Below are 13600 nucleotides of genomic sequence, written 5' to 3'. Positions count from 1 at the left end.
GGGTTGTTAGGATTAGAATTCCGAGGCTACAGGAAACCTGGAATTGCTGAGATATGAGTCACAGGGTGACTCAGCCTCGTTACGATGAAACAGTAACTTCCTACCACCTAGAAATCGCAGCCAGGGCCAGACCGGTGTTTGTCCTAAGTCGGAACTTGCTTGTGCTGAGAAATCACATTGTGACTATTCCACGACTTGAACAAGGGGTAGAAATCGCAGGCACCGCGAAATAGAAACTTGGTAGGACCAAGAAGCCAACGACGCCCGAAACCATGGGGTCCTGTCACAGAAGCCCCAGCAGCGTAGCCACCGGACTGGGTTCTGGAGGCCGAGCCGGTGTCCGTGCGGCGGCGCTGGGAAGAGACGGCGCCCCGGCAGCTCCCCTGCCACTGGCCCTGAGGAGCGGCTGGCTACCCCAGCCCAGCGCCGCCACCGCCCGATAACTCCAGGCTCGGCGCAACTGGGGCAGCTGCGACTCCGAATCCCTCACATCTGCAACCTGGGTGCTGCGGCCACTGAGAAAACGAGAGCCCAGACCAACGAGCTGTGCCGCTACCAAGAGATCTCGGCTGGCGAAATGGCGGTGCTGGGAGCCTGCGAGTGACGTCAGCCGGCGGGGTTGTCAAGGACAACATTCGTTTTGACGCAGCCAATGGCGCCGTCACCAAGAAACCATCGACTCTGAGAAAAAAGAGAGGTTCGGCCACCGAGAAACTCCGTACGACAAGTGCTGTGACAGAAAAACCGCCGACTCCGCGCCACTGGCAAAACAGCCAATGGAAACCCCGGTGCTGCGACCGTGACACCGGCACTAGAGGGTCTCAGATGGAGAAAGCGGCGCACGGAGACCAGGAAACCGTGTAGCACAACTAGCAGAAAACCGTCTTATCGGCCATCCGGGAGAAAGCGCGGAACAGAAACAGGCGACTTCGGTGCAGGGAACCGCGCAGCCACTGAAGAACGTGACCCACGTGGCAGTGGTGCCAGCGAAACACCGCAGTTTGGACGGCAGCTGTGGGGATGCCACAGAGAAACATGCACTGCCACTGAAGTTCATCCAGCTCCGCGGAACTAGTGGTTATATGATCAAGAAACCGCCAGTTGGGCTCTACTAGAAACTTTTAGTCCTCCCATAACGGCTATCCTACCCACAACAGACAAATGTCTTTACCCAGCGCCTAGCGGTGTTGAGACCCGCCTGGGCCAGCACAGAGCGCAGAGCAGTGCGGGTACCGAGAAACGCCGGACTCAGTGAAACCGGCCTTGCCTCCAGCGGATTCCCCGGCTTCGCCGGATGCTGCAGGCGAGAGTGCCGCCGGGAAACCTCTGGCTCCCTAAACCGATTAGATTGTGGGAGTGGGGGGACACTCACAAGTTGTCGGGGAGGGAACCAGCGGCGCTGGGATCCGGCGAGCACTTGCCCGCAGCAAAAGCCTGTGCTGTTGCAAAAAACAACTTTTGGTGCAAAGAATGTTGCCGCCAGAGAGCATCCGCTGTCGCTGACAAAGGAGTAGCAATGGCAGTGAGAAACCGCCGGCGCCACGGCCGACGGCGGCGGCTCACGCCTGTAATCCTTGCAGTTTGGGAGGCCGAGGTGGGCGCATCACTTGAGGTCAGGAGACTAGCCTGGCCAACAAGGTGAAACCCCATCTCTACTAAAATACAAAAGATTAGCCGGGCGTGGTGGCAGGCACCTGTAATCCCAGCTACTCCGGAGGCTGAGGCAGAAGAATCGATTGAACTCAGGAGGCAGAGGCTGCAGTGAGCGAAGATCGCGCCACTGCACTCCAGCCTGGGAGACAGAGTGAGCTCCGTCTCAAAAAAAGAAAGAAACCTCTGGCGCCGGGAAAGGAGCCGTGCAGCGGTGGACCCATGGTGCGCTCCGTGCTACCAAAATGCTGCGGCCTCTACCCGCTCTCGATTCCCAAGGCCGTTTTTCGGGCTTGGGGAAGTCTGTTGTATTTTTATTTCTGCTTTTTTCTTTTTTCTTTCTTTCTTTCTTTCTTTCTTTTTCTTTCTTCTTTCCTTTCTTTCTCTCTCTCTCTCTCTCCTTTTTTTCTTTTTGTCTTTCTTTCTTTTCTTTTTCTTTCTTTCTTTCTTTTTTTTTTTAACAGTATCTTGCTCTGTTGCCCAGGCTGGTGCAGTGGCGTGATCACTCTTCAGTGTAGCCTCGCCTTCTTGGGCTCCAGCTATCCTCCCGCCTCAGCCTGTGGAGCAGCTGCGACCACAGGTGCACGACATCACACCCAACTAATTTTTTGTAGTTTTTGTAGGGTCTCTTTTTTTGCCTAGGCTGTTCTCGAACTCCTGACCTCAAGCAGTCCGTCCGCCTGGGCCTCCCAAAGTGCTAGAATCACAGGCATGAGCCACCGTGCTGGGAGGGAAGTCTGTATCGTTCCCGCATTCAACCCAGTGCAAAGTGCACGAGAAGAGGAGGCAGTTTAGGGGCCCAGAATCAAGCGGATGGGGCTGGTTGCAGGAACAGAGTAAAAACCATTCTGATTGCCAACAGCTTCCTACGCAGGAAACACCCTTCCAACCTCCGTGGCGGGGCTCTCCCAGGCCACCCCTCGGTCCCAGAGTCTCCTCCCCGTCCAGAGCTCTCAGGATCCTACAGGAGGGGCGGAAAACTCTTCCCTTCCAAACTGGAAAGTCGGTCTAGGTTTCTGAGGATAATGAAAGGCACAGCGTTTTTTGACCTCGACTTCAGGCCTGACCCCCCCACTCTCTCGGTCCGGTACCTCTTCTGCGGGTTGTAACTCTGTGGGAACTACTCGTTTATTCTGATGATTAACTGTCTGATATCCTTGATATTTGGGGATAGTAGATGAAAGAGAGCAGGAGAGAAAAATGGACGGCAAGACTCCAGCACAGGAGGTGGGAATGTTGGCAGAAGTCCGCTCCCTCTCCAAGCCCAATGAACATCTCACACTGCTCTCCACTTTTCTACACCCTTGATCTGTGAAATGGATCGCTGAAGTTTTCTCTGTCTTTCGGGAAATGCAAAGCAGGCGAATTTTCAAGCGCTTGAATTCTCTCTTTTTCCTACTTTTCAGTCAAAGTGGAGCTAAAATCTCCTTCCCCATAGGAAATATGGAACTGCCTCTGCCCAGAAGAAAAACATCCCTTTGCCCTAGGCTTTCACATTTCCCCAAAAATCTACACATCCCCATGAAATCCTCACAAGAGACCTACAGACCCTACCGGGAGCGTTCCTGTCACTACAAAAAATTTAAAAAATTAGCCGGATGCGGTCGCGGGTACCTGTAGTCCCAGCTACCAGGGAGGCTGAGGTGGGAGGATCTCTCTTGTTTCCTAAACATTGCTGTTATCCTGTTCTTTTTTCAAGGTGCCCAGATTTCATATTGTTTAAACACACATGCTCTACAATTTGTGCAGTTAACGCAATTATCACAGGGTCCTGAGGCAACATACGTCCTCCTCCGTTTACAAGATGACAGGATTAAGAGATTAAAGACAGGCATAGGAAATCAAAAGGGTATTGATTGGGGAAGTGATAAGTGTCTTGAAATCTTCACAATTTATGTTTAGAGATTGCAGTAAAGATAGGCATAAGAAATTATAAAAGTATTAATTTGGGGAACTAATAAATATCCATGAAGTCTTCACAATCCACGTTCTTCTGCCATGGCTTCAGCCGGTCCCTCCTTTTGGGGTCCCTGACTTCCCGCAACAGCCTCAGCCTCCCAAGTAGCTGGGATGCCAGCCAGAATGCCCAGCATTTTTTTTGTATTTTTAGTAGAGAGGGGGTCTTGCCATTTTGGCCAGTCTGGACTTGAACTCCTGGCTTCTATATGATCATATTTGTTTTTTCACAATGTAGTTCAATACATTGAAATGGTTGGGCAAGTGGCAAAATCATGTTCCTCACTCCTCTGGTTTTTTATAAGGTACAATTTATCATAAATATTTTCATCTTCTTGCCTCATCTTTTACTTCTCCTCACATATTGAGTGGTTCATGGCACAAAAATCATTATTTGTGACAGACACTGTGCCAACTGTATTTTGTGCTTTATCTGATTTCATTCTCAACTGAAAACTGCGGCAAGCACATGCTTTGTACTGGGCTTGCTTCTCATTTCCATTTTGTAGATGCACACCCTCACTTAGGGAACTATGAGTTTGTACAGCTCTGCCTGTGGCTGAATAGGTAAATGTAATTTTACCATTCACTGTTAAATCAACTTTTAGTGTAAATTTAAGGCCCGTCTTCTAATATAGGGGTACGTGTAATTTTACTGCGTCCCTTCTCCCTAACACTCCAGTTCAAGATACCAACCTAAATTCTGAGTTGATTATTCTGGACACACTCCTTCAAAATGCGACTGTAAGACACCAGAATACAACACCCCAATATGCCAATATATCAATATACCTCTGGCATATTGATTATTTCAGGCCAGGCATGGTGGCTCACACCTGTAATCCTAGTGCTTTGAGAGGCCAGGAGTTCATGAGCAGCCTGGGCATGTAGGGAGACCCATCTCTATAAAAATATTTTTAAAAGATTAGCTGGGCATGATGGCATGTGCCTGTAGTCTTAGCTACTGGGGAGGCTAAAGCAGGAGGATGGCTTGAGCCCAGGAGTTTGAAGTTACAGTGAACTCTGATTGCAACACTGCATTCCAGCCTGGGTGACAGAGTAAGATGCTGTCTCTTAAAAAACAAAACAAAACACTCACGCCTGTAATCCCAGCACTTTGAGAGGCCGAGGTGGGCAGATCACTTGAGGTCAGGAGTTTGAGACCAGCCTGGCCAACATGGTGAAACCCCGTTTCTACTAAAAATACCAAAATGAGCCAGGCGTGGTGGCACGCAGCTGTAATCTCAGCTACTTGAGAGGCTGAGGTGAGAGAATTGCTTAAACCCAGGAGACGGAGGTTGCAGTGAGCCAAGATGGCACCACTGCGCTCCAGGCTGGGCAACAGAGCAAGACTCCATCTCAAACAAAACAAAACGAGATGAGAGAAAAACCTCAACCTGTACACCTCTTTATGACAGAACAACACGGAAAGAGAAAGACAAAGAAAAGCCTACTCTAGGAGGAAATGGATGAAACAATATGATTCTTAGCACAAAGTACCAGAAAGTACACCAGAGTCAATACACCAGCACTGGTCACACAAATCCTTTTCTCCCATCAGTCAAGATTTTGGACAGGAAAAATGAACAAAGAGTGATATTTACTGTCTACTTGACCAAATTCCACAGAGAGGGGCCTGGAATCCGACTGGTAAGAAATTCTTATACTTACGCTGGCTGATTAGCTCCTGGTTTTCCTTAACTGTGGGCTTCCAAAAGAGCCAACCTTTGGGTTCCTGCTTACAACACCAAATTTCTAGGGGCCAAGGGAAATCTTTCTCTTAGCACTCTGAAAGTGTTGTAAAATCGACTCGCAAAAACAGAAGATTAACAGGGGAAAACACATACAAAATGTATGATTGCCCAACCCCCCAGTGAGGTGCAGGAGCTTTTATACCATGTTGAGGTTACAGAAAGAAGTGGATCATGGCAGAACTGGTTATAGGAGGGAGAGAAGATGAGGTCTGCTAGCAATGGTAGTCTTGTTTTGTACATGAAAACTCACAGATAGCATCCCTCAGAGAACTGTTTCCTTAAGACCTTTAAAGGTGTCAGACTCTCATTAATCCTTCCTACATCTGGAAAAGTGAAGGCCTGTATATATCAATGCATGATGGCATTGCAGGGCTACTTCTTTTGCTGCCTCTGACAGCCATCTCAAAATATGTCAAAGAAATATATTTTGGGGTAAAACATTTTTATTTCTTTCAAAGTGGAATATTAAGCATACATCTCTTATAGATACACTTTTAAATAAATAAGGGAATCCACTTTTTCTAATTTGTTAAGACATTTTTTGTTTTAATAATGAAGAGAGGTTAACTTTTAAAAAGGTTTTCTACATCTACTGATATTATCATGCGGTTTTATTTCTTTTTACTGTTAATGCGGTGAATAATGTTGATTGATTTTCAAATGCAAGTTCCTGGAGTAAATCCCACTAGATCATGATGTATTTTTAAAATATATATATTGCTGGATTCAGTATGCTAATACATTATTCATAATTTTTAACATCTGTGATCATGAGACACACTGGCTGACCAAAAATGGGAAATTGACAAGAGTAATAAACAAAATGGGCTTACAAATATTCATACTTGCTTGATACTTAAAAAGGCCTTTTAATGTATTTTTCTGCCCTACTCAAGCAGACTTTTTAATTTCTGGCAAGAGGTCTCATTCAGGCTGTTCAAAGGTCAATATTAATCTGAATCATTCCACGTTTGTAGGCACCCTCATTATCTTTTCAATACAGATTGAATTATTGGGGATTCAGACAGCAGAGGAAAAAAGTCAAAGCATATAAGGTAAGCAGAGCAGCGTATTTTATTGGTCTGGCTTCCCCAGGAAGCATTAGCTAAAGTGAAAACTTATGTGAGACTTTTTAATTCAACAGTAGTTTTTTGTTTGTTTGTTTGTTTGTTTGTTTTTAAGAAAGTTGAATTTAAGAGAGGGAAGTGGAACAGGAAGGAGTAAGGTGCAGTTCAATGCTGTGCTACCTCATTGGCCCATGTGGGGTATCATGCAGGGCCACAGGCAAATTTACCATGCAGGTAAGGAAGCTTAGCTTTTAGGAGTCCTTTGAACGGGTCCGTAATTTTGTACTGTAAATTTTTATTCTTTTTTTTTTTCTTTTGAGTTGGAGTCTCACTCTGTCACCCAGGCTGGAGTGCAGTGGCGTGATCTCGGCTCACTGCAACCTCCACCTCCCAGATTCAAGTGATTCTTGTGCCTCAGCCTCCCAGTAGCTGGGATTACAGGTGCCTACCACCATGCCCTGCTAATTTTTGTATTTTTAGTAGAGACAGAGTTTTGCCACATTGGTCAGGCTGGTTTTGAACTCCTGACCGCAGGTGATCCACCCGCCTTGGCCTCCCAAAGTGCTGGGATTACAGGCGTGAGCCACCGCACTCGACCATCTTTTTTAAAAAGAGAATCCTCTACTACTTGTATGAACATGAGGTTATACGAACTGAACCCACCCTGAACACAACTGTTTGCTTGATCACATGGAACCATCTTCTGGGAAGCCCTGTCTATGACTGCTTCTAAGAATAATCCGTTTAGAAGGAAAGAAAGGACAAGAATATATCCACTGTGGGAGAAATAAAACAATCCTGACAATGAAAAGGCCCCTGAGTACCCAATAGAGAGAGAGAACACTGATATTGACTTAGCCTTGACAGATTTACATGCATGTATGGTAGCATGACAACAACTATAAAGCTGGGCCATATCTCACGTGTTTTGAGCAAAGCCTCGGGAATTATGAGAACTTCTTTTACTGCTTCAAAAGAAAAGAAGGCACACTTTGTGACAGTTTCCTGTATACTGAGAGACCCTCAGCTCATCCTGTGGGTGCTTTTTAAAAACATCTGGATGTTATTTTTCTATGGTCTTGGGTAAATTCTGGAGACCGGGCTTAATCCCTAGAGATATTATATTTCTACTGGTAGAACAAGGATTTAGAGTTACCATGTTGAATGTAATATCACTGTTTTATTTCCTTCATGGTTTTTAGGAACAGAAACACACTCAGACATGAAAAACTGTCCTGGTTTAAAACGTTCCTCTCCTTACAGGTGAGTAAGAATTGTCACTTCCTGACAGGACCAGGAATATCAGGATATTTGGAGAATCTTAACAAAAGGAGAATTCACCCAAATCTCTGGGTATTGCAGGCAAAGTATGATAGCAAAATTCTGGTTTGGTTTCCTAGCATCTGGACGCTTTTAAAAGTCTAATTTGAGATTCCTTATGAAAATGTCCAGGTAAGTCAACTTAAAGAGAGCCTACACTGCAGCATAAGTTCCTAGTTATCATTGCTAAAGTAAAGTTATCATTGCTGAGTGTCCCATATCATCCTCTAGAGAAACTGAACCTCTCTAGAGTTAGTTCTACTTATAGTGCAAAACAGTGCTTGAAGTTAGAGTCAGCATATTTACTGATTCTGTGCAGTAACCAGTGCTATCTATGTTTCTCCAGACTTGTCAAATTTTACCTTTTCCTTTAATCAGGGTGGGCTCATAGTTGTCACAATTTGTATACTAGGGGTGAGAGAAACTGTGGTTCTGCTCTCTAAAGAGCTCGAATTTTGTCTGACCTAGTTTTCTTTTTCTTTCTTCCTTTTTTTTTTTTTTTTTTTTCAGTGTTTCTTTGTCGCCCAGGCTGGAATGCAATGGCGCGATCTCGGCTCACTGCAACCTCCACCTCCCCAGTTCAAGAGATTCTCCTGCCTCAGCCTCCCGAGTAGCTGGGATTACAGGCATGCACCACCACGCCTGCCTAATTTTGTATGTTTTAGTAGACACAGGGTTTCTCCATGTTGGTCAGGCTTGTCTCGAACTCCTGACCTCAGGTGATCCACCTGCCTCAGCCTCCCAAAGTGCTGGGATTACAGGTGTTAGCCATGGCGCCCAGCCTTGTCTGACCTACTTTTCAAAACCAAAAAGATGAGCAATAAGAGGGCAGTTAATTAGCAAGACCTCCTTCCCTAAGATCTCATTCTAAGGTTGGGAGATAGGACAACAGACAGAAAGAAAGATGTCAGAAAAATACATTTAAGGGAAAAATGTTCTTTTGGCAGGCCTAAGACATTTTCTATTAGAGTGTGTTAAGGGTCTCTACTAGCATCTCCAGATTGTTCTGTCATCACCACCAGTGTTTTCTGAAACCCTCCTCCCTTTCCCACCTCCTCCCTCCCACTCCAAAAAAACCACACACAAGGTTAAGCCTCCTATCCAGTGTCTCCTGGAAGTCTAAGGAAGTCACAGGTGCCTCTGTGGTCTGCGGATCCCAGTCTTGGAATAGGAGTGAGTTCTGGGACAAAGGTGAAATCAGACATGGTAAATCAGATACCTAGCCTGTTGTAGGCTGGTGGTTTAAATGTTAGGATTCTGGCATGATCCTGCTGTGGTTCAAATTTCTCACCTCTTTGACTTTCAGAAGTTAGTTTAATCCTTGTGTTTCATTCCCATTGTTAGTAAAACCAGATATAATTGCAGTACTCATTATATCAGTGAGGTTAGTGGGTATCCTTCCTTAAGCATAGTCTAGCACCATTTAAAATAATAAATATTAACTAGGATTTTATTCTAATTACTCCTTTCCAGCAATTCTGGGGGCTATGTTTTCCACAGAATTAGTTCTGTAGTGCATGAAAGCTCAGACTTTCTTCTCTGGAAGCTACTTTCTAAACCCCTTTCACCCCACCTCTTTATTAACTAAGATATCCACCTCACTCTTTCCATCTTTTCCTGTCACCAACATTCTCTGTGCCTCCCTCACTGTTCTGAGGCTGTATCATATCCAGAAAATAATCATCAGTCATTTCATAGTAAATTGTAAGAGCATTGCTAGTGTTCACATGTTTAATCACGGGATGATACTTCTGCTATTTCCTCCTCAATTCTGATACCTCCAGTTCGTGTTTGCTTATGAAACAGGGACCACTTGAGGGACTGATGAGTTTGTTGCATGTTGTAGGCACTGATGTGTTTTTATTTAAATAGACTGATTTTCTGGTTTTATCGTTTTTCTCATAGTTGTCACCAACTTGTGGGCTCATAATTGTTATGAACTTGTGAAGTAGGGGTGAGAGAAACTGTGGTACTTCTCTCTAAACAGCTTGAACTTTGTCTGACCTAGTTTTCAAAAGCAAAAAAAAAAAATGAGCAATAACAGTGCAGTTAGTTAGTAAGACCTCCTTACCTAAGATCTCATTCTAAGGTCTGGGAGACAGGACAACAGACAGGAAGAGGGGTGTCAGAAAAATACATTTAAGAGAGAAATGTTCGGCCAGGCACCGTGGCTCATGCCTGTAATCCCAGCACTTTGGGAGGCCAAGGTGAGTGGATCACGAGGTCAAGAGATCGAGACCATATAAAAATACAAAATTAGCTTGGCGTGGTGGTGTGCACCTGTAATCCCAGCTACTCCGGAGGCTAAGGCAGGAGAATCCCTTGAGCCATGGAGGCAGAGGTTGCAGTGAGCCGAGATGGTGTCACTGTACTCCAGCCTGGTGACAGAGCAAGACTCCATCTTAAGAGAGAGAGAGAGAGAGAGAGAGACATAAATGTTCTTTTGGCAGGCCTAAGACCCTAATGGAATACATGTTAAGAAAAAAAATGGTGGAGGGGAAAGAGAAAAATCATTAAAGATGAAAAATTGCCAGAAATTCCCTTGTGTAGTTTTCCCCTTGCCTCTTACTTTCTGGTTTCTGAAACAATAACTGATCAATGGGGTGTGGTGAAGGAGTAGAGAAAGAATGAATAGCCCTGAATGCACTGATAATAGACTGCTTGCCAATAACCACTGATAGAGTTTGAATACAATTCTACAATGGGAAAAAATATTTTTAAACATATGTCTGATGAAGGATTGCTATCCAGAATAAATTAACACTTTCTAAAACTCATCATCAAAAAACAAACAGCCCATTTCAAAAATGGGCAGAGGACTTAAATAGACATTTCTCCAAAGAAGACATACAAATGGCCAATAAGCACATGAAAAAAAAATGTCCAGCATCACTAATTCTTAGGGAAATGCAAATCAAAACTACAATGAGATACGGGTACCACTGCACATCCACTAGGATGGCTACTATTAAAAAAAAAAAAAAAAGATAACAAGAATTGGCAAGGATATAAGGAGTTTGGAACCCCTGTGTATGCACTGTTGTAAGCATGTAAATTGGTACAGCCAATGTAGAAAACAGAAAGTTCCTCAACAAATTAAAAATAGAATTAGCATATGACCCAGCAATTTCACTTCTGGACATATACTCAAAATAATTAAAAGCAGAGTCTCAGGAAGATATTTGTACACCCAAGTTCATAGCAGCATTATCACATATGAAAGGATAAGTAAGACATGGTACACATAGACAGTCAGCCTTTAAAAAGAAGGAAATGCTAACATGCTACATCACAGAGGAACCTAAGGGACATTATGCTAAATGAAATAAGCCAGTCACAAAAAGACAAATACTGTATGATTCCACTTACATGGGGTACTTAGGGTAGTCAACATCATAGACACAATGTAGAATGGTGGTTGCCAGGGATGGGGGAGAGGAAAGTGGGGAGTTATTCTTTAAAGGATACAGAGTTTCACTTTTAGAAGACACAAAGAGTTGTGGAGATGGATGATGACAATGGTTGCAAAGCATTATGAACTATACACTTAATGGTTAAGATGGTAAATTTTATGTGTGTTTTACAGAGAGAGAGAGAGAGAGAACTGGGCACCCGCTCTTGCATTCTCTTGCTAACATCCCAAATGTTCATTTATAGATAGTCGCCCATAAGCGTTTTTCTCCTGGCAGAACAGAATTCCAGTCTCTGCTCAGGAGTAGCAATCTGACTTGGGGAAATGATAAACTATCTATAAACCAAGGTCCCCCAGAACAGCTTTCTCTTCATAGGCCCGGTACTAATTTTTCTTTTCATCCCCTTAGACAAACTATTTGACTCTGGATAGCTATCACATGAGATGATAGAATTTGATGTTAATGTCATTAATTCCGTTTTCATATGCAATTTGTAATGTCACCAGCCAGGTTCCTAACCTATGTGCAACACGCAGGGCCGGAAGAGTATAAAACTGCAAAAGCTGGTGGCTCCTGAGTCCAAGAGTTCCTGGTTTTCCTGGACACAAGTGATAGCGCAGCACTTTCTTCCTCATGTGCCAGAGGCCTGGGGTTCTGCAGAAGAGGCCTTGAGGCCCCAGATGCTGCAAGCCCTGAGCTCAGTATATTCTGGGCCCTGTCCTCTCACTTTCTATTTCTTGTGTGGCCCCCATACTTGTGCCAGCTATCCTGGAACAGCCAAGAATTCGATTGTGACCTGCTTCCTCCCTCAACCTCTTCTCCCCAACCTCCCCACCACACTTCTTCTTTGGGAAGATTTGTAAAAATTAAGGTTATTGTATCCATGTAACTTTCTGTATTTCTTTTAAACTCCTTGTGCTACTAAGTCACACAGGTTTGACTCCTGGATCTAAAAAAGTCACCAACTCTGGCTAAATCTTAAACATTGACAGCAATTGAAGCCTCATCTTCAGACCTAGGAGAAGATGAACAATCAGAATAAGCTGCAGTCATGAGACATGGGTCCAGAAATTAAAACTATTCAACCCCTCTAGTCCCAGGGACTACTGCAGAAGAAGTGGGTGTGTGAGCTTGTAAAGATCCATTTTAAGAGATAAAATTAGTTCAGAGTTTCTCTATAAATTAAACAGTTGCGTTTGTTGTTGTTTTGAGACAGTCCAGCTGTGTCATCTGGGCTGGAGTGCAGTGGCATTATCCTGGCTCACTGCAACCTCTGCCTGGCAAGACTCCTGGCACCTCAGCCTCCCAAGTAGCAGGGACTACGGGGGTGCGCCACCATGCCTGGCTAATTTTTGTATTTTTATAGAGTCAAGGTTTCTCCCTGTTGTCCAAGCTGGTCTCAAACTCCTGAGCTCAAGATATCCGCCTGCCTAGGCCTTCCAAAGTGCTGAGTTTATAGGCATGAGCCACCGTGGCCAGCCTATAAATTAAACATTAATGTCAAAGGAACACTGATGCAAGACAAGCATGTGGGTCCCTGTTTCAGATTAACAATGTTTTATTGGAGCATTAACACATTCCTTACTTAAAAATTATGAAAGGTTACGAGAAGGTTTACAAAAATTATATCTTATGCTCAAGATGATTAAAATGTAATAGATTTGTCTGTAAAATTTAATTGACTTCATCCTGTCTTTATTAGGTTTTATTGTTTGGGAAAGTAAGTCTCAAAGAGTAAAAGTTTTTGCCTTTTTGTTTTTAAAATATTTGAGTTACCACTTTGACTAAATGAATGACTTATTTCACAATGATCTGTGATGCTATTTTGTGATATTGTGTTTTCAACCTTTGATGTTTGACAAACTTTCCAAAATCTAAATCTAAATTCAGGATTTTGGTCTCACTAATTTTTTTGACATTACATCTCCTGAAATCCAAAGAGACATATTTGGCTTACTTCATATAATAAAATCATCATTATCAAATATGAAATGATGTGTAACCTTCTTTGGTTTGTATTTATATAAATGTGTTATTAGTATGTGTTCCAAAATTGTACAAGATTCTTGTGATTCTGATATGTCTTAGAATATGTTATCAGAACTAATTACGATTATTATATTAAATTGTTATGTGCCATAGATAGAACCAAATTTCCTCGTCAATTGTGTCTTTAACCATGGCTGTTCTAATACTTTTGTCATCCACAATCACTGTTTTACTTTGATCCTTTTTTAGGGTGGTTTATAATCAGTTATAGAGCTCTGAGGACGACTCTTTCTTTTTCTTTCACTTTTTTCTTATGAGATGGGTTCTCGCTCTGTCACCCAGTCTGCAGTGGGGTGGCATCACTGCTCGCTTCAGCCTCAGTCTCCTAGGCTCAAACAATCCTCCCACCTCAGCCTCCCAAGTAGCTGAGACTACAGGCACACACCACACG

At 43.8% G+C, this 13600-nt stretch overlaps 1 pseudogene; it reads left to right on the top strand.

Annotated features, from left to right (window-relative positions):
- Positions 1-272: 272 nt before the first annotated feature.
- LOC129059661 (uncharacterized) lies at positions 273-3023 on the top strand (annotated as a pseudogene).
- Positions 3024-13600: the final 10577 nt, after the last annotated feature.

Source organism: Pongo abelii, chromosome 4, assembly GCF_028885655.2.
Source record: "Pongo abelii isolate AG06213 chromosome 4, NHGRI_mPonAbe1-v2.0_pri, whole genome shotgun sequence".
In the NCBI taxonomy this organism is placed as follows: Eukaryota; Metazoa; Chordata; class Mammalia; order Primates; family Hominidae; genus Pongo; species Pongo abelii.
The sequence above is the reverse complement of the archived record's forward strand: the minus strand, read 5'-3'. Positions and strand labels throughout refer to the sequence as shown.